The sequence below is a fragment of the Triticum dicoccoides genome, chromosome 4A (assembly GCF_002162155.2).
Source record: "Triticum dicoccoides isolate Atlit2015 ecotype Zavitan chromosome 4A, WEW_v2.0, whole genome shotgun sequence".
Classification (NCBI taxonomy): Eukaryota; Viridiplantae; Streptophyta; class Magnoliopsida; order Poales; family Poaceae; genus Triticum; species Triticum dicoccoides.
The window spans coordinates 29316510-29339703 of NC_041386.1; positions in this window are offsets into that span (position 1 = coordinate 29316510).

Sequence of the window (23194 nt, forward strand, 5' to 3'; positions counted from 1 at the left end):
GTAAAGAGATTCTCCTGAAATCTGTGGTGCAGGCAATTCCATCCTATGCTATGTCTGTGTTTAAGTTACCGAAAGGGATATGTAAATCAATCACTGATGAAATATCGGGTTTCTGGTGGGGTGATGGAGAGGAGAAAAGGAAAATGCATTGGTTTGCATGGTGGAAAATGTGTGTCACGAAGAAGAAGGGAGGCATGGGGTTTAGAGACCTTCATAGTTTTAACCTTGCTATGTTAGCAAAACAGTGTTGGCGACTTCTCCAAAATCCTGACTCTTTGTGTGCACGTGTTCTGAGTGCAAAATATTATCCTAATGGCGATATCCTCAAAGCTGGTCCAAAGAAAGGATCATCTTTTACTTGGCAAAGTATTGTTGCTGGGATACAAACTTTCAAAAGGGGTTGCATCTGGCGAGTGGGCACTGGTTCCCAGATTAACATTTGGGAGGACCCTTGGATCCCTTCTAGCGAAACCAGGAAACTTATTACCCCTAGAGGAGGAATTATGTTAACAAAGGTGGAAGATATAATCGACCCCCACACGGGACAGTGGGATGAGGCACTATTGCATAGTGTGTTCTCACCAGTGGATGTGCACAGAATACTTCAAATCCCCCTCCATGTTGAAACTATGGAAGATTTTGTGGCGTGGCATTATACGAGATCTGGAACTTTCTCAGTTTGTTCGGCATACCATGTGGAGTTCGATCATCAGTTCGGACGTCATTACGCAAGCTTGAATAGCCTAGGGAGTGCTCAGTTGAATGCAGTTTGGAAAGAATTATGGCAACTTCGCCTTCCAGTGAAGATCAAACATTTTGGCTGGAAAGTATTAAAGGGGGTATTACCATGTTACGGTGTTCTCGCATGCAGACATGTACCCTTGATCCCGCAATGCCCGCTGTGCAAAATTGGTCTAGAGGATATCCAGCACTGTCTATTTACGTGTATCCGTGCATCTGAAGTGTGGACTGCTCTAGGACTATCGGAGGTGATTGAACAAGCCGCTCGGCAAGACCGATCCGGCTCTATCACCCTAGATATATTGATTCGGCTGCGCACAGTGACACATACCATACCAACAGCCGAATTTATTTTGGTGGCCATGTGGTTCATTTGGTGGTAAAGAAGGCAACGTACAAAAGGGGAGACAGTACAGACACCGAATCAAACAACTATTTCTATTCAAGTACTTGCCACAAATTTTGTTCGTGCTCATTCACCAAACCAGCCTATACGTAGGATTGATCATGTATGGAAGAAGCCAAGTGCGGGAGTTGTAAAAATCAATGTCGATGCATCATTTCATGAGGATAAGTTCACAGGAGCTTGCGGAGCTGTTGAACGAGATGACCATGGCAAATTTCTGGGGGCAACAACTCATGTCCTACCACATGTGTCTAGTGCAGGTTCAGCTGAATTATTTGCTATTCGATGTGGTCTGTACCTAGCAGCGAAACTGGGTTGTATGAAGCTTATCATCGAGTCTGATAGTTTGACTGCGCTGGAGGCCATATCTGATCCTAATGCCTACATGGGAGTGGATGTCCCAATCATAGCAGAATGCTCCCTCATGTCAATGGATTATGCTTCTATCAGTTTTGATTATTGTACTAGAGAGGCAAACTTGATAGTGGATGGTTTAGCAAAGCACTGTTTCAGTATTAGTAAATCAGAAGAGTGGGAGACCATCGTCCCTGACTTTATTCTCCACCATTATGTAAATGATCTTGCTGTTATTTGAGGAATAAAGTTATTACGCTCAAAAAAAATTAAGGAGTACTCGTTGCAAAGAACACTTCACTTTCTCAGGTCGCGACAAGTGACGCACATGCAGCGTGCCATTTGTCGCAACCTGGAAGTTTTCCCTTTTTTCGTAGATCCGTTTATTCAAAACGTTTTATCTCTTAAACCGTGCGTCCAAATCTCAAACCGTTTTCACCATTGGATTCCTCGCGTTGAGATCTTCAAAACTAGATCTCATGTTGATAGGTTTTGATGAACTTTTTTTCATGAAAAAAATTGGACGAAAAAAACGAACCGGGAGCATGGTTTTTTCCCTTTCCGAAAGAGCACGCTCGTGCCTCTCGCGAAATCACAACTGCGCCTCTCATGGAAGCAAAACCGTAACTCTCCTGGAAGGAAAAAAACAAAAAACATGTTTTTTTTCATTTTCGAGAGGCACGACTGTGACTCTCGCGAAAGCACAACCGTGCCTCTCGCGGAAGCAAAACTGTGACTCTCGTGAAAGAAAAAAAAACAGAAAACGCATATTTTTTCCCTTTCCGAGAGGCACGGCCGTGACTTTCGCGTAAGCACAACCATGCCTCTCGCGGAAGAAAAAAAACAGAAAACATGTTTTGTTTTTCCCTTTCCGAGAGGCACGGCCGTGACTCTCGCAAAAGCACAACTGTGCCTCTCGCGGAAGAAAAACCGTGACTCTCGCAAAAGAAAAAAAAACATAAAACGCGTTTTTTTTTCGTTTCCGAAAGGCACGGCCGTGACTCTCGATAAAGCACAACCGTGCCTCTCGCGGAAGAAAAACCGTGACTTTTGCGAAAGGAAAAAACGCGTTTTTTCGTGCAAATTTTTTTTTATCGAAAAGCTAAGAAAGACCGGGGGAAAACCAAAACGAGAAAAACCGTTTAAAAAGCCGAAAACACGTGTGAAAAAATAAAAAAAAATCCGAAGGGAGCGTCCAGAGCGCGACACGTGGCGAATGGCTGAGAGCGCGCCAAGTCACGCTGATCGTTGCGAGGCTCCCGAAGGAGCGCTCGTTAACTAGTTGCTCCCGCTTTTCTTTTAGCCAAAAAAGGAAGAATTCGGGAGCAACTAGTTAACGAGCCCTCCTTCGGGAGCCTCACAACGACCAGCGCCACTTGGCGCTCTCAGCCATTCGCCACGTGTCACGTTCTAGGCGCTTCCTTTGGATTTTTTATTTTTATTTTTTCGCACGCGTTTTCGGCTTTTAAACAGTTTTTCTAGGTTTTTTTCGACATTTTGGTTTTCCACCGGTCTTCCTTACCTTTTCAATAAAAAAAGTGAAAAAACGCGTTTTCTTTTTTTCTTCCACGAGAGTCACGGTTTTGCTTCCGCGAGAGACATGGTTTTGCTTTCGCGAGAATCACGGTCGTGCCTCTCAAAAACGAAAAAAATGTGTTTTCTGTTTTTTTTCTTTCGTGAGAGTCACGGTTTTGCTTCCGCGAGAGGCACGGGTGTGCTTTCACGAGAGTCACAGTTGTGCCTCTCGGAAACTTGAAAAAAACACGTATTCTAATTTTTTTTCGCGAGAGCCACGGTTTTGCTTCCGCGGAAGGCACGGTTGTGCTTTTGCCAGTCACGGCCGTGCCTCCGGAAAGGAAAAAAAACGTGTTTTCTATTTTTTTTTCTTTTGTGAGTCACGGTTTTGCTTCTACAAGAGGCACGGTTGTGCTTTCACGAGAGTCACCGCCGTGCCTCCTCGGAAACGAAAAAAACACGTTTTCTCTTTTTTTTTCGCGAGAGTCACGGTTTTGCTTCCGCAAGAGGCACGGTTATGATTTCATGAGAGGCACGGGCGTGCCTCTTTCGGAAAGAGAAAAAACCGATGTTCCCGGTTAGGTTTTTTCGTCTGGTTTTTTTGTGAAAAAAGTTTGTCAAAAACTATTAACATGGGATCTAGTTTTGAAGATCTTGACGCGAGAAATCCAACGGTGAAAGCGGTTTGAGATTTGGACGCACGGTTTGAGAGATAAAACGTTTTGAATAAATGGATCTACAAAAAAGGAAAAACTCACAGGTTGCGACAAGTGGTGCGCTGCATGTGCGCCACTTGTCGCAACCAGGGGAATTGGAGTGATCTTTGCCACGAGTACTCCTCAATTAGTGATTTCAGAAGAATTCTCTTCTATTACTATAGTACAAAATTCTTCAATTTTTGAATTTGAACTAGCATCCCCTGTGTTGTAGAAGCAATTGATAACCGTTGCTTTTTTGTTTCAAGGGATGAATCTCCATTGTTTATCAAGACCAAACTCAAGTGATTCAAAAGTTGATGGTTCTTGGATTCACGGCGTAGGGCCGCATGTCAGTACTCTGCCAAACTAGATCTTTCTGGACTTCTCGCGGGTCACATTGTACACCTACATGGTTGTACCCTAGCAATCTATCGAGTTAAAAAAACGGTTTAAGCTAATATCAAGGAATGCATCATCAGACGTTTTTTTACAAATCAAGACACTCAAATATAGATGGAGAGCCCCCTTAGTGGGTGCCATTATAAATGGATCTGGAGAGCGAAACTGCCTCTCAAGATCAAAATCTTTCTTTGGCAAGTATCACAAGATGTTGTACTCACTAGACAAGTGATGCATAGGAGAAAATGGCCAGGCAATCCCAGTTGCTCTTTTTGCAAGGATGTTGAGATCTCTCAGCATCTGTTCTTTACTTACACCGTTGCTAAGTGTGTTTGGCGCTCCATTGGGGTAACGTTGGGGACTAATAGTTGCCCCAACAATTACTGGCAGTTCTTCGCTTTGTGTTATACTTTTCTCCCTGGTGGTGAGAAGTTCTATACGGTGGGCCTTGCGGCTGCTTGTTGGGCAATTTGGCTTGCTCGTAACCGTGCAACTTTTGAGAAGAAGCTGATCAAAACACCTTTTGAGATAGTTTTCTCTATGTGTTCATTCTTACTCTACTGGACAGGGCTGCAGCAGAAGGAGACGCTGAGGAGCTGCGCGCGGGAGCTGATGCTGTCAGGGCTTACATGATGTAGCTGATGAAGATGTGAGACGCTGTCAGGCGGCCGATCATCGGCTAATGATGGACGGGGGGAGATGAAGAGCTACGCTGCGCCTGGTTACATTCTGCTTTAGGGCTATGCTAGCCGTTGGTCTCAGCCCCTTGTGTTTGGTGCTTCCCACCTGGTCGGGGGTGTAATAGTCTTGCTTAGTCTCTTTTGAACTTGTAGTGTTGCTCAGGTTTTCGCCCCATAGCATTCGTCACAATGTCGGGCAAATGCGGTGGGTTTCCTGAAGGAAATATGCCCTAGAGGCAATAATAAAGTTATTATTTATTTCCTTATATCATGATAAATGTTTATTATTCATGCTAGAATTGTATTAACCGGAAACATAATACATGTGTGAATACATAGACAAACAGAGTGTCACTAGTATGCCTCTACTTGACTAGCTCGTTGATCAAAGATGGTTATGTTTCCTAACCATAGACATGAGTTGTCATTTGATTAACGGGATCACATCATTAGGAGAATGATGTGATTGACTTGACCCATTCCGTTAGCATAGCACTTGATCGTTTAGTTTGTTGCTATTGCTTTCTTCATGACTTATACATGTTCCTATGACTATGAGATTATGCAACTCCCGTTTACCGGAGGAACACTTTGTGTGCTATCAAACGTCACAACGTAACTGGGGGATTATAAAGGTGCTCTACAGGTGTCTCTGAAGGTACTTGTTGGGTTGGCGTATTTCGAGATTAGGATTTGTCACTCCGATTGTCGGAGAGGTATCTTTGGGCCCTCTCGATAATGCACATCACTTAAGCCTTGCAAGCATTGCAACTAATGAGTTAGTTGCAGGATGATGTATTACGGAACGAGTAAAGAGACTTGTCGGTAACGAGATTGAACTAGGTATTGAGATACCAACGATCGAATCTCGGGCAAGTAACATACCGATGACAAAGGGAACAACGTATGTTGTTATGCGGTCTGACCGATAAAGATCTTCGTAGAATATGTGGGAGCCAATATGAGCATCCAGGTTCCGTTGTTGGTTATTGACCGGAGACGTGTCTCGGTCATGTCTACATTGTTCTTGAACCCGTAGGGTCCGCACGCTTAAGGTTTCGATGACAGTTATATTATGAGTTTACGAGTTTTGATGTACCGAAGGAGTTCGGAGTCCCGGATGAGATCGGGGACATGACGAGGAGTCTCGAAATGGTCGAGACGTAAAGATCGATATATTGGACGACTATATTCGGACATCAGAAAGGTTCCGAGTGATTCGGGTATTTTTCGAATACTTGAAGAGATCAACAACATACTGCCTCCAGAACTATTGAAAGAATGGTACAAGGGGTAAGAAAGATTTCAGATGGCACTCCAGTTGAGAAGGGAGGCAAAACTTGATAAGATGAGAGAGGTCGAATGAAAACACAACACTCTGGTTGAACGGATAAGCAAAGGAAAGAACATGTTCTACACAATACGTGATGATGAGTGAAGAGTGAAGAGGGCATCATCACAATGCCTCCGGAAGAAAGAATAGAAGATATATCATTGGAATAAGAATGGAGAAGAAAAAAGGCCAACTTCTGCCACAAATGAGCTTGAAAAGCATCCTTGCAAAGAAAGATTGCACGGTGTTGTTGGAAAATCAACAACGAAAAGAATAAGCTTGTAATGGGCTTATGGAAAACATCTCAAGAACTTGAGGTGAAATTAAGCCACTAACGAAAACAAGATTGGATTGATACGAACAATTTCACGAGAAACTATTTCACCGGGAGGATAAAAGAAGAACTTGGGTCATTTATAAACACCATAGATAGCAACAATCCTTAGGGAAGGCTTTAGGTGAAATATAACCCAAGATAACTTCAAAGAAGAGATTGATGGATTTAAAATACCTCATTCCTAACAACATGTGAATCATGAAACATGAACCCAAATTATCAAGAATGACATAATACCACCTCCAATGATACGGTAGAAAGAATTGCACTCCGGATTGCAAAATGAAGAATGATTGAGCTCCTTAGAAAAGAATGTTGATGAACGCTTCGAGAAGGAAATAAAACCTCGATGAACCATCATGTAGAACATCCATGAGGAACCCCGGTAAACAAAATGATGATAAAAGCAAGAGAAGTTGAAAACACAAGGTGAAACCTGGTAATGATTTAGAAGGAGCTTCGCGACGATATAATGCGGAAAAGCTAGGAACTCCAGAAAAGAAAGATGAAGCAAATGAACCCGAGAATTTGATGAGCCTCCGGAATACGGAATTAATCACTTGGATGAAATAGAATAAGGATTGCATTATGCTTATCCTTCACCAATTAAATTGATGATGAGCAAACGGATTGCATACAACTTATTCTCGAAGAAAGGATTAGGATAGACACAGCGCCAACTTGAGAAGGTCTTCAACGAACCATCGTAAGAATTGAAACAACGAATAAATTGATATGATAATTGAAGGAAGAAGAATCTTGAGCGAACCACCGTCAGAATTGAAAAAGAACGATTAAAACATGAAGAAACACCGGGAAGGATTAACAATTAAACGAAGATGCTTGAGAGAATTTAGATCCAACAGAACGAAGAGATTACGAGCTGATTAGAGAATCCTTGATTTAGACACCGGTATGATTTAGAGTATGAGAGCTGAAAGCTGGAATGAATAAATCTTAGATGATGGGCTCCGGATAATCAAACTGAACAGAATCTTGAATTGCTCCGGATAGGTGAAAAGAATTCTCAGAATTGAAAACAATTATGAGAGGATGGTATCCAGCTTGAACTACACATCTCTGAGAGAATTGTTAAGATTTTGAGGGAAAACTCTTCTTCAGTCTTCAAAATCCGAGAATGACGATGAGAAACACCACCATGAATTATTGAGACACTCAGGAATGAAATTTTAGAAATGTTGAACCAACAATGAAAAAAATTTGAAAGATCTTGGAGAGAGACATTTGACTGATGATAATTCATTCATACGTCAAACTTTGAAAAGGATTTGAGAGTAACTCCATGGAAGATTAGAAGAGTCATGTAAGATCCTGGGAAAAGACCTGTGGGTTAGGGCCCACTCAAAATATACACCGTTGAAAAGATTACTTGAAAAGGAGATAGCAACGGTTGAATTAAATGGCTAGAATGAGATAACAACCTCGAAATAGGTTGAACGGATCTTGAATGACAAGACGAGCCTTTTGAGAAAGCTTGAGCACGCCGGAACAAATGAATAGTGAGAAGTGAATTATTATGAGGTGCACCGGTATGAGAAGGCATTGAAATGAGGAAAGGGGTAAGATCAACAAAGCTTGACTTGAAACCACCGGAGAAGATAAAAGAAACGAAGAATGATGAACTAGAAGCTCCGTTAGTATCTTCATGAGAATCACCGGATAAGAACATTGAAGGAAAAAAATGGAGAGGCTTCACATCAATAAGATGGATACTCGATTAAGAAATCTGAGTCCTTGAAGAAAACAAGGGAGGGAGGGCGGGAAAAACAAAGGCAACTTGGGATGGATGAAACGAACACCGTTGAGAAGAACTGATAATTGATCTTGCTGATATTTAAATGATCGGATCCACTTGAAGAGAAACACTCCGGATGAAAAGGATTGACGAGACAGTCTCGATTATCATAAAGGATTAGTATTCACATAGGAGTATGAGAACACCGTTTAGAGAAGGTATGGAATCAACATTTGACTTCGAAGCAACTCGAATACCACAACTCAAAACAAAACAAAGGATTGGCTTGCGGAATAAGCCGGAACAAACATATGATAGAGATTTCGTCTGAAATTTTCGTGGTGGGGCCTACACCGGCTCGATCGTACAGCACCATCATGTACAAGGCAGTGCACATGACATACGAAGCGTCCCCGAGTCGACATAGCCAAGGACTCTTTAAGACACAACGAGACCACTGTAAAACCGACCGTGAATAGGCGGACCACTAGACGTCGAACCCCAATTTCATATCATACATCTGTCGGAAAGATATCCTAAGAGCTACTTGAATTCCCACTTATAAACTCCCGAAACTTTCCCAGATATGCAATCAGGTGTTGGGGATACAGGGGAAGCATAATATCTCACCCAAAACTAACAATTTCTACATCCAGCTGTATCCATCCTTCAACACATAACCCAGAAACCTTCGGAATTCATCTACCTCAACCTTCGAAAAGCATCCGTTATATGAGTTATGGCAATACTCCCGAACTCCCGCCCCAGTACTGGGTGGCGTCGAGGTTATCTCACCAACAACTGCATAAAAGAGATTTTCGATGTTGGCGAAACTAATCTCAGGTATTCCAGAACTGCAACAATAAAATTGTGACGACAACACCTCGGAGCTCAACTCCCCGGGACACTGCCACAACCCCTAAATGACAGGAGGCACCAAGAACAATGTTCTCGTCACAAAACCATCGGAATGATTTCAAGATACCCGCGTGATCCTAATTTTTTTGTGAAAATTGAGAAGAGAAGAGACAAAACTCTACGTCAGGATGCCTTACCAGAGCGATGAAGGGACTGGGGAGTAAAAAGAATTCCTAAACTCTCCGATATATAATTCCTAATTGACTCAAAACATTTTTCTAGACTCAACAACGGCTGCTAAAAACGATCAAGCAGTGGGGGCTCCTAAGGTCGGGGAAGGCTCTGATACCAACTTGTAACGCCCTCGATGCGGCTATATCTCCCACATGTCGAAGCACGACTTAGAGGCATAACCGCATTGAAAGCAATGTCGCAAGTGAGGTAATCTTCGCAAACAACCCATGTAATACAATAAGGGGAAAGATACATAGTTGGCTTACAATCGCCACTTCACACAATTACATGAATAAAGCATTACAACATCCAAATACAATCAAAGTCCGACTACGGAACAAAAATAAAAGAAGAACCCCAAATGCGATAAGGCCCCCGATCGACCCCAACTGGGCTCCACTACTGATCAACTAGAACGAAACAACACAAAGGACAAGATCTTCATCGAGCTCCTCCTGAGCTTGGTTGCGTCATCTGCACGGTCTCATCGGCACCTGCAAGCTGGTTTTGGAAGTATCTGTGAGCCACGGGGACTCAGCAATCTCGCACCCTCGCGATCAAGACTATTTAAGCTTATGGGTAAGGTAAAGGTATGAGGTGGAGCTGCAGCAAGCGACTAGCATATATGGTGGCTAACATACGCAAATGAGAGCGAGAAGAGAAGGCAAAGCACGGCCGATAAAAGTATGATCAAGAAGTGATCCTAGAACAACCTACGTCAAACATAACTCTAACACCGTGTTCACTTCCCGGACTCCGCCGGAAAGAGACCATCACGGTTACACACGCGGTTGATGCATTTTAATTAAGGTCAACTTCAGGTTTTCTACAACCGGACATTAACAAATTCCCATCTGCCCATAACCGCGGGCACGGCTTTCGAAAGTTCAAATCCCTGCAGGGGGTCCCAACTTAGCCCATGACAAGCTCTCACGGTCAACGAAGGATATTCCTTCTAGCGGGAAGACCCGATCAGACTCGAAATCCCGATTACAAGACTTTTCGGCAAGGTAAAACTAAACCAGCAACACCGCCCGAATGTGCCGACAAATCCCGATAGGAGCTGCACATATCTCTTTCTCAGGGCACACTCAGATTGTCTTAGGTACGGGTAGGCCAGCCCAGAGTTGCCCCTGGTGGCCACCGGCAGCTGACAGGTTGGACCAACACCCAGAGGAGCACTGGCCCCGGGGGGTTAAAATAAAGATGACCCTTGAGTCTGCAGAACCCAAGGGAAAGAAAAGGCTAGGTGGTTAATGGTAAAACCAATGTTGGGCATTGCTGGAGGAGTTTTACTCAAGGCGAACTGTCAAGGGGTTCCCATTATAACCCAACCGCGTAAGGAACGCAAAATCCGCGAACATAACACCGATATGACGGAAACTAGGGCGGCAAGAGTGGAACAAAACACCAGGCATAAGGCCGAGCCTTCCACCCTTTACCAAGTATATAGATGCATTAATTAAATAAGATATATTGTGATATCCCAACAAGTAAACATGTTCCAACAAGGAACAACATCTCCATGTTCCAACAAGGAACAAACTTCAATCTTCACCTGCAACTAACAACGCTATAAGAGGGGCTGAGCAAAGCAGTAACATAGCCAAACAACGGTTTGCTAGGACAAGGTGGGTTAGAGGCTTGGCTTAACAATATGGGAGGCATGATAAGAAAGTGGTAGGTATCGCAGCATAGGCATAGCAAAAGAGCGAGCATCTAGCAAGCGAAGATAGAAGTGATTTCGAGGGTATGGTCATCTTGCCTGAAAAACCGCAAGGAAGAAGAACGAGTCCATGAAGAAGACAAACGGACGTAGTCGAACAGGTCCTCACAAACGCGACGTTATCGGAACCAACCCGAAGAAGCAACACCGGAAAGAAGCACACAACATAGTAAACAACCACCACATAAGCATGGCATGATGCACAACCAAGTATGATGCATGTCCGGTTTAAAGATACATGGCATGGCAAAGTGCACAAACAATCCTACAATTTAAGTGGAGCTCAATATGCAACGAGTTGCATATTGATGAAACACCACAACAAGTTATTTAGTTCGATCTCATTTATGTACCCCACAATATTAAATATTGTTTAGCATGGCAAGAGGTGAAGCAAAGTAAAACTACATATCTAGTCAAGTTTAAATGAGGCCAGAAGCAACGAACAACAATTCTGGTAAATGCCCATATGCATTAGCAATTTGAAGCAAACAACAACAATTTTAAACATCTTAAAGTTGTTAACATGATGCGGATGACATGTGCAAGTTTATGCAATTTTATGAAAAAGTTGGCAGGATGGCCTAGTGGGAGAGGTGGAGGCTGGTTGCTTCGGCGGCGGCAGCCAGTGGAGAAGCGCCAAATGGCGGAGGGGGCTTCGGCCGACACAGAAATGGAGGTGGTCGGCGACGCTGATGATTAGGGGCGCAGAATTGGAGGTGGAGGGGAAGGAATGACCATATTTGGAAGGAGGGTTTCCTTATATAGGCAGGGTTAGGGTTTGAGGGGTTAGGAGGGGTTTTCGCAGCGTTTCGGAGCCTCCGATCGCGATCTGACGGTCCGGAACGGAGGGGGTTTAGGTGGGCTGCAGATGGCTTGTGAAAAATGGGTTGGACTGAGATGAGAGGAGAGGAGTGCATCCCGGTAACTGTTTCCGGAGACCGAAAACATCCGACGTTTGACCGGCTATATTGCCGCTATAGTTTAACGGTTGGGCTATCAAACAAACTCTGAATGCGATGAAACTTGACAGGCGGTCTAGCTACACTAAAATAAGACCACACGTCAACTCTCATCCCATTCCGAGAACATTTACCGGCCACTTATAAAATACTATTTCGGACGTGCCGCGGGCGCGTGCAAGTGTGTCTGGGCTCAGAACGGACAACGGATGGCACTGGGGGAACCCGGACGGATGCAGGTTTTGAAAACATGATGATGCAATGCACATGATGATAAGATGAAATGCAACACGCAAGCGAATGACATGGCAACGATGGCGAATAACTGGGGGACACCTGGCACATCGGTCTCGGGGCGTCACATTCCTCTCCCCCTTTTCCTTCTCTCCTACTCCAACAAGGGAAGGAGGAGTCCTACTCCCGGTGGGAGTAGGACTCCCCCCTTGGCGCACCCTCCTCCTAGGCCGGCCACCTCCCTCCCTTGCTCCTTTATATACGAGGGCAGGGGGCACCCCACAAACACAACAGTTGATCATTGATCTCTTAGCCGTGTGCGGTGCCCCCCTCCACCATAGTCCTTGATAATATTGTAGTGGTGCTTAGGCGAAGCCCTGCGACAGTAGAACATCAAGATCGTCACCATGCCGTCATGCTGACGGAACTCTTCCCCGACATTCTACTGGATCAGAATCCGGGGATCATCTTCGAGCTGAACGTGTGCTAGAACTCGGAGGTGTCGTAGTTTCGGTGCTTGATCGGTCGGGCCATGAAGATGTACGACTACATCAACCGTGTTGTGCTAACGCTTCCGCTTTCGGTCAACGAGGGTACGTGGACAACACTCTCCCCTCTTGTTGCTATGCATCACCATGATCTTGCGTGTGCGTAGGAAAATTTTGAAATTACTACGTTCCCCAACAGTGGCATCCGAGCCTAGGTTTTATGCGTTGATGTTGTGCACGAGTAGAACACAAGTGAGTTGTGGGCGATATAAGTCATACTGCTTACCAGCATGTCACACTTTGGTTCGGCGGTATTGTTGGATGAAGCGGCCTAGACCGACATTACGCGTACGCTTACGCAAGACTGGTTCTACCGACGTGCTTTGCACACAGGTGGCTGGCGGGTGTCGGTTTCTCCAACTTTAGTTGAACCGAGTGTGGCTACGCCCGGTCCTTGTGAAGGTTAAAACAGCACCAACTTGACAAACTATCGTTGTGGTTTTGATGCGTAGGTAAGAACGGTTCTTGCTTAGCCCGTAGCAGCCATGTAAAACTTGCAACAACAAAGTAGAGGACGTCTAACTTGTTTTTGCAGGGCATGTTGTGATGTGATATGGTCAAGAAGTGATGAGATATAAGTTGTTGTATAAGATGATCATGTTTTGTTGAAGTTATCGGCAACTGGCAAAAGCCTTATGATTGTCTCTTTATTGCATAAGATGCAAGTGCCAAATAATTGCTTTACTTTATCACTATACGATAGCAATAGTTGCAAGAGCAATAGTTGGCGAGACGACCGTGTGACGACACATTGATATAGATCAAGATGATGAAGATCATGGTGTCATGCCGGTGACGATGGAGATCATGACGATGCTTTGGAGATAGAGATCAAAGGCACAAGATGATGATGGCCATATCATGTCACATATTTTGATTGCATGTGATGTTTATCTTTTATACATCTTACTCTGCTTAGTTATGACGGTAGCATTATAAGATGATCTCTCACTAAATTTCAAGATAAAAGTGTTCTCCCTGAGTATGCACCGTTGCCAAAGTTCGTCGTGCCCAGACACCACGTGATGATCGGGTGTGATAAGCTCTACGTCCATCTACAATGGGTGCAAGCCAGTTTTGCACACGCAGAATACTCAGGTTAAACTTGACGAGCCTAGCATATGCAGATATGGCCTCGGAACACTGGAGACCGAAAGGTCGAGCGTGAATCATATAGTAGATATGATCAACATAATGATGTTCATCATTGAAAACTACTCCATTTCAAGTGATGATCGGTTATGGTTTAGTTGATTTGGATCACGTGATCACTTAGATGATTAGAGGGATGTCTATCTAAGTGGGAGTTCTTAAGTAATATGATTAATTGAACTTTAATTTATCATGAACTTAGTCCTGGTAGTATTAGCATATCTATGTTGTAGATCAATAGCTCGCGATGTTGCTCCCCATTTAATTTTTATATGTTCCTAGAGAAAACTAAGTTGAAAAATGTTAGTAGTAATGATGCGGATTGGATCCGTGATCTGAGGATTATCCTCATTGCTGCATAGAAGAATTATGTCCTTGATGCACCGCTAGGTGACAGACCTATTACAGGAGCAGATGCAGACGTTCTGAACGTTTTGCTAGCTCAATTTGATGACTACTTGATAGTTTAGTGCACCATGCTTAGCGGCTTAGAATCGGGACTTCAAAGATGTTTTGAACGTCATGAAACATATGAGATGTTCCAGGAGTTGAAGTTAATATTTCAAGCAAATACCCGAGTTGAGAGATATGAAGTCTCCAACAAAAGTTCTATAGCCAAAAGATGGAGGAGAATAGCTCAAGCAGTGAGCATATGCTCAGATTGTCTGGGTACTACAATCGCTTGAATCAAGTGGGAGTTAATCTTCCAGATAAAATAGTGATTGATAGAATTCTCTAGTCACCATCACCAAGTTAGTAGAACTTCGTGATGAACTATAGTATGCAAGGGATGACGAAAACGATTCCCGAGCTTTTCATGATGATGAAATCGACGAAGGTAGAAATCAAGAAAAGCATCAAGTGTTGATGGTTGACAAGACCACTAGTTTCAAGAAAAGGGCAAAGGGAAGAAGGGGAACTTCAAGAAGAATGGCAAGCAAGTTGCTGCTCAAGTGAAGAAGCCCAAGTCTGGACCTAAGCCTGAGACTAAGTGCTTCTACTGCAAAGGGACTGGTCACTAAAAGCGGAACTGCCCCAAGTATTTAGCGGATAAGAAGGATGGCAAAGTGAACAATGCTATATTTGATATACATGTAATTGATGTGTACTTTACTAGTGTTTATAGCAACCCCTCGGTATTTGATACTGGTTCAGTTGCTAAGAGTAGTAACTCGAAACGGGAGTTGCAGAATGAACAGAGACTAGTTAAGGATGAAGTGACGATGTGTGATGGAAGTGGTTCCAAGATTGATATGATCATCACCGCACATTCCCTATACTTTCGGGATTAGTGTTAAACCTAAATAAATGTTATTTTGGTGTTTGTGTTGAGCATGAATATGATTTGATCATGTTTATTGCAAAACGGTTATTCATTTAAGTTAGAGAATAATTGCTGTTCTATTTACATGAATAAAACCTTCTATGGTCATACACTAAATGAAAATGGTTCGTTGGATCTCGATCGTAGTGATACACATATTCATAATATTGAAGCCAAAAGATGCAAAGTTAATAATGATAGTGCAACTTATTTATGGCAATGCCGTTTAGGTCATATTGGTGTAAAGCGCATGAAGAAACTCCATGCTGATGGGCTTTTGGAATCACTTGATTATGAATCATTTTGATGCTTGCGAACCATGCCTCATGGGCAAGATGACTAAGACTCCGTTCTCCGGAACAATGGAGCGAGCAACTGACATATCAGAAATAATACATACTGATGTATGCAGTCCGATGAGTGTTGAGGCTCGCGGCGGGTATCGTTATTTTCTGACCTTCACAGATGATTTGAGCAGATATGGGTATATCTACTTGATGAAACATAAGTCTGAAACATTTGAAAGGTTCAAAGAACTTCAGAGTGAAGTGGAAAATCATCGTGACAAGAAAATAAAGTTTCTACGATCTGATCGCAGAGACAAATATTTGAGTTATGAGTTTGGTCTTCAATTAAAACAATGTGGAATAGTTTCACAAAATCATGCCACCTGGAACACCACAGCATAATGGTGTGTCTGAACATCATAACCATACTATTATTGGATATAGTGCAATCTATGATGTTTCTTATCGATTTATCACTATAGTTTTGCGGTTATGCATTAGACACAGCTAAATTCACGTTAAATAGGGCACCATCTAAATCCGTTGAGACGACGCCGTATGAACTATGGTTTGGCAAGAAACCTAAGCTGTCGTTTCTTAAAATTTGAGGTTGCAATGCTTATGTGAAAAAGTTTCAACCTGGTAAGCTCAAACCCAAATTGAAGAAGTGCATCTTCATAGGATACCCAAAAGAAAATGTTGGGTACACCTTCTATCACAGATCCGAAGGCAAGTTATTCATTGCTGAGAATGGATCCTTTCTAGAGAAGGAGTTTCTCTCAAAAAAAGTGAGTGGGAGGAAAGTAGAACTTGATGAGGTAACTGTACCTGCTCCCTTATTGGAAAGTAGTTCATCACAGAAATTTGTTCCTGTGACTACTACACCAATTAGTGAGGAAGCTAATGATGATGATCACGTAACTTCAGATCAAGTTACTACCGAACCTCGTAGGTAAACTAGAGTGAGATCCGCACCAGAGTGGTACGGTAATGCTGTTCTGGAGGTCATGTTACTTGACCATGACGAGCCTACGAACTATGAGGAAGCGATGATGAGCCCAGATTCCGCGAAATGGCTTGAGGCCATGAAATCTGAGATGAGATCCATGCATGAGAACAAAGTATGGACTTTGATTGACTTGCCCAATGATCGGCGAGCCATTGAGATTAAATGGATCTTCAAGAGGAAGACGGACGCTGATAGTAGTGTTACTATCTACAAAGCTAGAATTGTCGCAAAAGGTTTTCGACAAGTTTAAGGTGTTAACTACGATGAGAGTTTCTCACTCGTATCTATGCTTAAGTCTGTCCGAATCATGTTAGCAATTGCCACATTTTATGAAATCTGGAAAATGGATAAACAAAACTACATTCCTTAATGGATTTATTAAAGAAGAGTTGTATATGATGCAACAAGAAAGTTTTGTCAATCCTAAAGGTGCTAACAAAATATGCAAGCTCCAGCGATCCATCTATGGACTGATGCAAGCATCTCGGAGTTGGAATATACGCTTTGATAAGTTGATCAAAGCATATAGTTTTATACAGACTTGCAGTCACTACAACAGGAACCCCCCTTCAGCAACGCATCGATGTGTTGTCGTATGTCCATATATGTGTTGCTAAGGTCTACACCAACGGATTTAGATGTGTTGTCGTTGGTGGCGTTTCAAAGGTCTACGGCAACGCATATACATGCGTTGGTAAAGACAAGGAATAACTGTTGTAACGTAGCAACGTATAGAGGTAGAGCTTAACAACACTTCATATGCGTTGAGGGTGGCCCCACAAAATGAAAATTGTAATGCCTAAAAATATTGTCGCGTTGCTTGAAAATATAATGGTATTTTCATATATTCCCATCCAGAATTTTTGTGCCAATGCTAATAGCACATACGAGACAATATAACAATCATAAACGTGTCATATATTAAATCAATTTGGTTTATTTACAAAGAACATGATACAAAAGATCACAATATATGAAGCTATCTAGTAGTAATCTGATTGTCGACCGTTGCTATCAACATCTTAGCCATTCTAAAACATCTTGCTTCAAACATCAACCCTGAAAAGTACATTGTAAAACATAATTTGAAACTATCTAGTAGCAGCTGCCTTCTTGATCTTGCGATCAACATCTGAGACAGTTTATCTTGGCAATCTACAAACACAAAAGTGAGAAAAGTAATGTGCCGTCAAAGAAAATCAGGTTATTAGGAAAATATAATTTAAGCGAAGAGCAACATGCAAGTGTTGAAGGCCATGTGATAACTATTCTTGCTATATGACCAATAGTTTTGACCTTTTCTGGTAGTGGTATCTAGTTATCGGAATTTGCTAATATAGCATTAACTCGCATTAGCAAGTGTAACACTCTCAACTTGTTTTATATTCCAGATCAGTACTTTGGAGTGTAGCAGGAGCAACATTCTTGTTTGAATATCTTGAGCTAAGCAAGAACTAAACATTCATATTGCAAAAAGAACTAGCAATAATAAATTGCTGCTCAACCAAACAGTATAGAAATGGGCAAACATTATATGTAGTTGGACGTTTTTTGATGCTTGCGTCTCCATATAATAGAGAAATCTTCACTTCAGATACAATATGTTGCTTCCCTGAACACATTACTTGAAGTATCATTAGTTGAGAAAGCAAGCACCGGAATAGAACAATCGTTCCATCAGCCTAAATACGTCATCACCTATGATATATTATAATTTGTGCAAAACACCTTTTACAGTCACAACCATAACACTGAACTCTTTATTAGACAGAAAAAAGAGCAGTAACTTACATTGTTCAACCACCCTTGATCTTTGTTTCTTATGAACAGACTAGCCATATGTTAATTGAGTTAAACACCTTATTAAATATACTGAAGATAAGGTGAGATTCATGCTGAAAAATAATGTGCGCCGACAAAGTAGAGCATCCTTCATTGCAAATGCACATCTGCAGTCTAAAAAATACATATAGACGCAGAAATGGGAGAATTGGAAGTACATGAAATTGGGAGAAAACAATTTGCACTGAGCTAAATCTAGATGTACTTGTATTAAATGTTAACAAGTGTGTTTTCTCTTGACTCTGATTTATACAGATGATTGCCAATAATAATAATCTGAATAGTGAATACATAAAACTTTTTCGACTAAATTTTGAAGTTATATTTCAGATTAAGTCACGTAAATCACCTACAACTTTCAAGCTTACGGGAATCATAGAGTCGTACCTTTCTCTGTAGTAGCCCGCTATATATGCCCTGATCTTTTATGTACGAAATTTTGGTAGTGCAAAGAAATATGAACTCGTTTCATAAGCACAAGCAAGCACATTTAAGTTTTGCAAATCTAAATCAGTGGATGTTAAGCCATACCATAAGCACTAGCTATCATCATTCAGAACCTGAAGATTGATATGTTAAGAGAAAGAAAAACCATCCAAATGTTGCCTGCATTAAGGATTATACAATAAAGAGAAATGTTAGGACAGAGAGATACATATATGGGGCTTATTCATATAGTATTATAGAGCGTGCGAAAAGGAAACTATAAGGATTCGACACACTGATAAGAAGATATTCATATTATCTCCCAGAGATAGTCACGATGCCATAGATAATATACAGTGCTAACCTTACGAAATGCTTTTTGATAACTAGTCACAATCCCACAGCTAGAATATCCGAAGATACTATTAGCTTATTTAGTTAACTGATTTACAAGGATGATCTTCACAAAAATATTGACTAATTACCCACACAATAGCAGCAAGAAAAATTAAAATCTAATGCATCTCAAGATAGAATTATTGATAAGAAGAGGATACAATCATTCTTCCTGACTTAACACATACATACAATTGGTGAATCACACAATCATACATACAAATAGATACACCCGACTAGAGACAGCTTTCATGCGTACAACTAGATCACAAATTCAAAGATGCAAGCCCTAAACTGTAATTGAAAGGTGAAGTGGGATTGTTGGGTCTCCCTCATGGTCACTCACCATGATGGGTTGTTGTCCAGCCGTTGCATTGGCCGAAAAACAATTAGGCATGGCATGATGGCCATGCCACACAAAGCGCCAGAGAGGGTAAGAGCAGAGTGGAGGAGTGTTGAACCATCGGCGTCCGAGTCGAGGTGGCGCAGATTGAGCAGCACCGTGGAGCCCTAGCCGGCACCCGTGCGTGTGGTGGCGGGGAGGTTATTAGGCCCACAAACTAGAGGCGCATGAGTAGCGCCGGTGACCTGTAGCGCGTAGGGTTTCTGCGGTGGCGTGTGCAGAGATGCGGAGGACGTCGCAACGGTGGGGACTCAGAGGAGAATGGCGAGGGGGAGATGGGCCTGGGAGGGGTGGTGCAGGGGTCGTGGGAGCTCCCTGGAATCGACGGCGGCGTGGCTGCCTTATGGTGACGGATCTCAGAGAGTTCTGGATCGGGGGAGAGAGAGGTGGTGGGGAGAAAAGGTTTGGATCTTTTTTTTTCTCACGCTTGGCTGCCTGATAATAGGGTCGAGGTGGGCACCCCTTCGTGGGGAGGTGGGAGTTCTTTAAGGGGTGAGGGAGGCGCCAGTTTTTTTCTAAATCAACAACATATATGTTGTCTTTGTTGCTAGATATTCGTTGCTATAGGTGGGTTTTTGTTGTAGTGAGTGAAGCCTGTATTTACAAGAAAGTGAGTGGGAGCACTACAACATTTCTGATAAGTATATGTGAATGACATATTGTTGATCGGAGATAATGTAGAATTATTCTGCAAAGCATAAAGAGTGTTTGAAAGGAGTTTTTCAAAGAAAGACCTCGGTGAAGCTGCTTACATATTGAGCATCAAGATCTATAGAGATAGATCAAGACGCTTGATAAGTTTTTCAATGAGTACATACCTTGACAAGATTTTGAAGTAGTTCAAAATGGAACAGTCAAAGAAAGAGTTCTTGCATGTGTTACAAGGTGTGAAGTTGAGTAAGACTCAAACCCCGACCACGACAGAAGATAGAGAGAGAATGAAAGTCATTCTCTATGACTTGGCCATAGGTTCTATAAAATATGCCATGCTGTGTACCAGATCTATTGTATACCCTACACTGTTTTTGGCAAGGGAGTACAATAGTGATCTAGGAGTAGATCACTGGACAACGGTCAAATTATCCTTAGTGGAATAAGGATATGTTTCTCGATTATGGAGGTGACAAAAAGGTTCGTCGTAAAGGGTTACGTCGATGCAAATTTTGACACTGATCCAGATGACTCTAAATCTCAATCTGGATACATATTGAAAGTGGGAGCAATTAGCTAGAGTAGCTCCGTGCAGAGCATTGTTGACATAGAAATTTGCAAAATACTTACGGATTTGAATGTGGCAGACCCGTTGACTAAACTTCTCGCACAAGCAAAACATGATCACACCTTAGTACTCTTTGGGTGTTAATCACATAGCGATGTGAACTAGATTATTGACTCTAGTAAACCCTTTGGGTGTTGGTCACATGTCGATGTGAACTATGGGTGTTAATCACATGGTGATGTGAACTATTGGTATTAAATCACATGACGATGAGAACTAGATTATTGACTCTAGTGCAAGTGGGAGACTGAAGGAAATATGCCCTAGAGGGGATAATAAAGTTATTATTTATTTCCTTATATCATGATAAATGTTTATTATTCATGCTAGAATTGTATTAACCGGAAACATAATACATGTGTGAATACATAGACAAACAAAGTGTCACTAGTATGCCTCTACTTGACTAGCTCGTCGATCAAAGATGGTTATGTTTCCTAACCATAGACATGATTTGTCATTTGATCAATGGGATCACATCATTAGGAGAATGATGTGATTGACTTGACTCATTCCGTTAGCATAGCACTTGATTGTTTAGTTTGTTGCTATTGCTTTCTTCATGACTTATACATGCTCCTATGACTATGAGATTATGCAACTCCCATTTACCGGAGGAACACTTTGTGTGCTACCAAACGTCACAACGTAACTAGGTGATTATAAAGGTGCTCTACAGGTGTCTCCGAAGGTACTTGTTGGGTTGGCGTATTTCGAGATTAGGATTTGTCACTCCGATTGTCGAAGAGGTATCTCTGGGCCCTCTCAGTAATGCACATCACTTAAGCCTTGCAAGCATTGCAACTAATGAGTTAGTTGCAGGATGATGTATTACAGAACGAGTAAAGATACTTTCCAGTAACGAGATTGAACTAGGTATTGAGATACCGATGATCGAATCTCGGGCAAGTAACATACCGATGACAAAGGGAACAACGTATGTTGTTATGCGGTCTGACCGATAAAGATCTTCGTAGAATATGTGGGAGCCAATATGAGCATCTAGGTTCCGCTATTGGTTATTGACCGGAGACGTGTCTCGGTCATGTCTACATTGTTCTCGAACCAGTAGGGTCCGCACGCTTAAGGTTTCGATGACAGTTATATTATGAGTTTATGAGTTTTGATGTACCGAAGGAGTTCGGAGTCCCGGATGAGATCGGAGACATGACGAGGAGTCTCGAAATGGTCGAGACGTAAAGATCGATATATTGGACGACTATATTCGGACATCGGAAAGGTTCCTAGTGATTTGGGTATTTTTCGGAGTACCGAGAGTTGCGGGAATTCGCCGGGGAGTATATGGGCCTTATTGGGCCATACGGGAATAGAGGAGAGAGGTCAAAAGGAAGGAGGCGTGTGCCCCCCCTCTGGTCCAAATTGGACAAGGGGTGCAACCCACTTTTCCTTGTTCCTCTCCCCCTCTTTCCTTCTCTCCTACTCCAACAAGGGAAGGAGGAGTCCTACTCCCGGTGGGAGTAGGACTCCCCCCTTGGCGCGCCCTCCTCCTAGGCCGGCCACCTCCCTCCCTTGCTCCTTTATATACGGGGGCAGGGGCACCCCACAGACACAACAGTTGATCATTGATCTCTTAGCCGTGTGCGGTGCCCCCTTCCACCATTGTCCTCGATAATATTGTAGTGGTGCTTAGGCGAAGCCCTGCGACAGTAGAACATCAAGATCGTCACCACGCCGTCATGCTGATGGAACTCTTCCCCGACATTCTGCTGGATCAAAGTCCAGGGATCGTCATCGAGCTGAACATGTGCTAGAACTCGAAGGTGCCGTAGTTTTGGTGCTTGATCGGTCGGGCCGTGAAGACGTATGACTACAGCAACCGCATTGTGCTAACACTTCCGCTTTCGGTCTACGAGGGTACGTGGACAACACTCTCCCCTCTCGTTGCTATGCATCACCATGATCTTGCGTGTGCGTAGGAAATTCTTGAAATTACTACGTTCCCCAACATTTCCTGGTAGTACTTCAACTCGCTTTATCTTCTTTCCTCCCTCCCTGGATGATTTCAGAACGGATGTATTTCCGTTCATTTGCAATGGAAAGGGGTAAAGCCCGGTTCAAAAAAAAACACTCAAATATAGCAACAAAGTCTAAAAGCAGCAAACTGACAACCATTTTTTAAAATCGAACATTTTGATCATAAGAACCCATGTGCATAGCACGTACCTTCTACTAGTTTGGTCCAGTTGGTAACACAAAGTTGTAAGAACCCATTTTGTCACTTGGACATGGGTTTCAACTTGTAAGCGTTTGGTTTGGCTATGACTTTGACTGGCA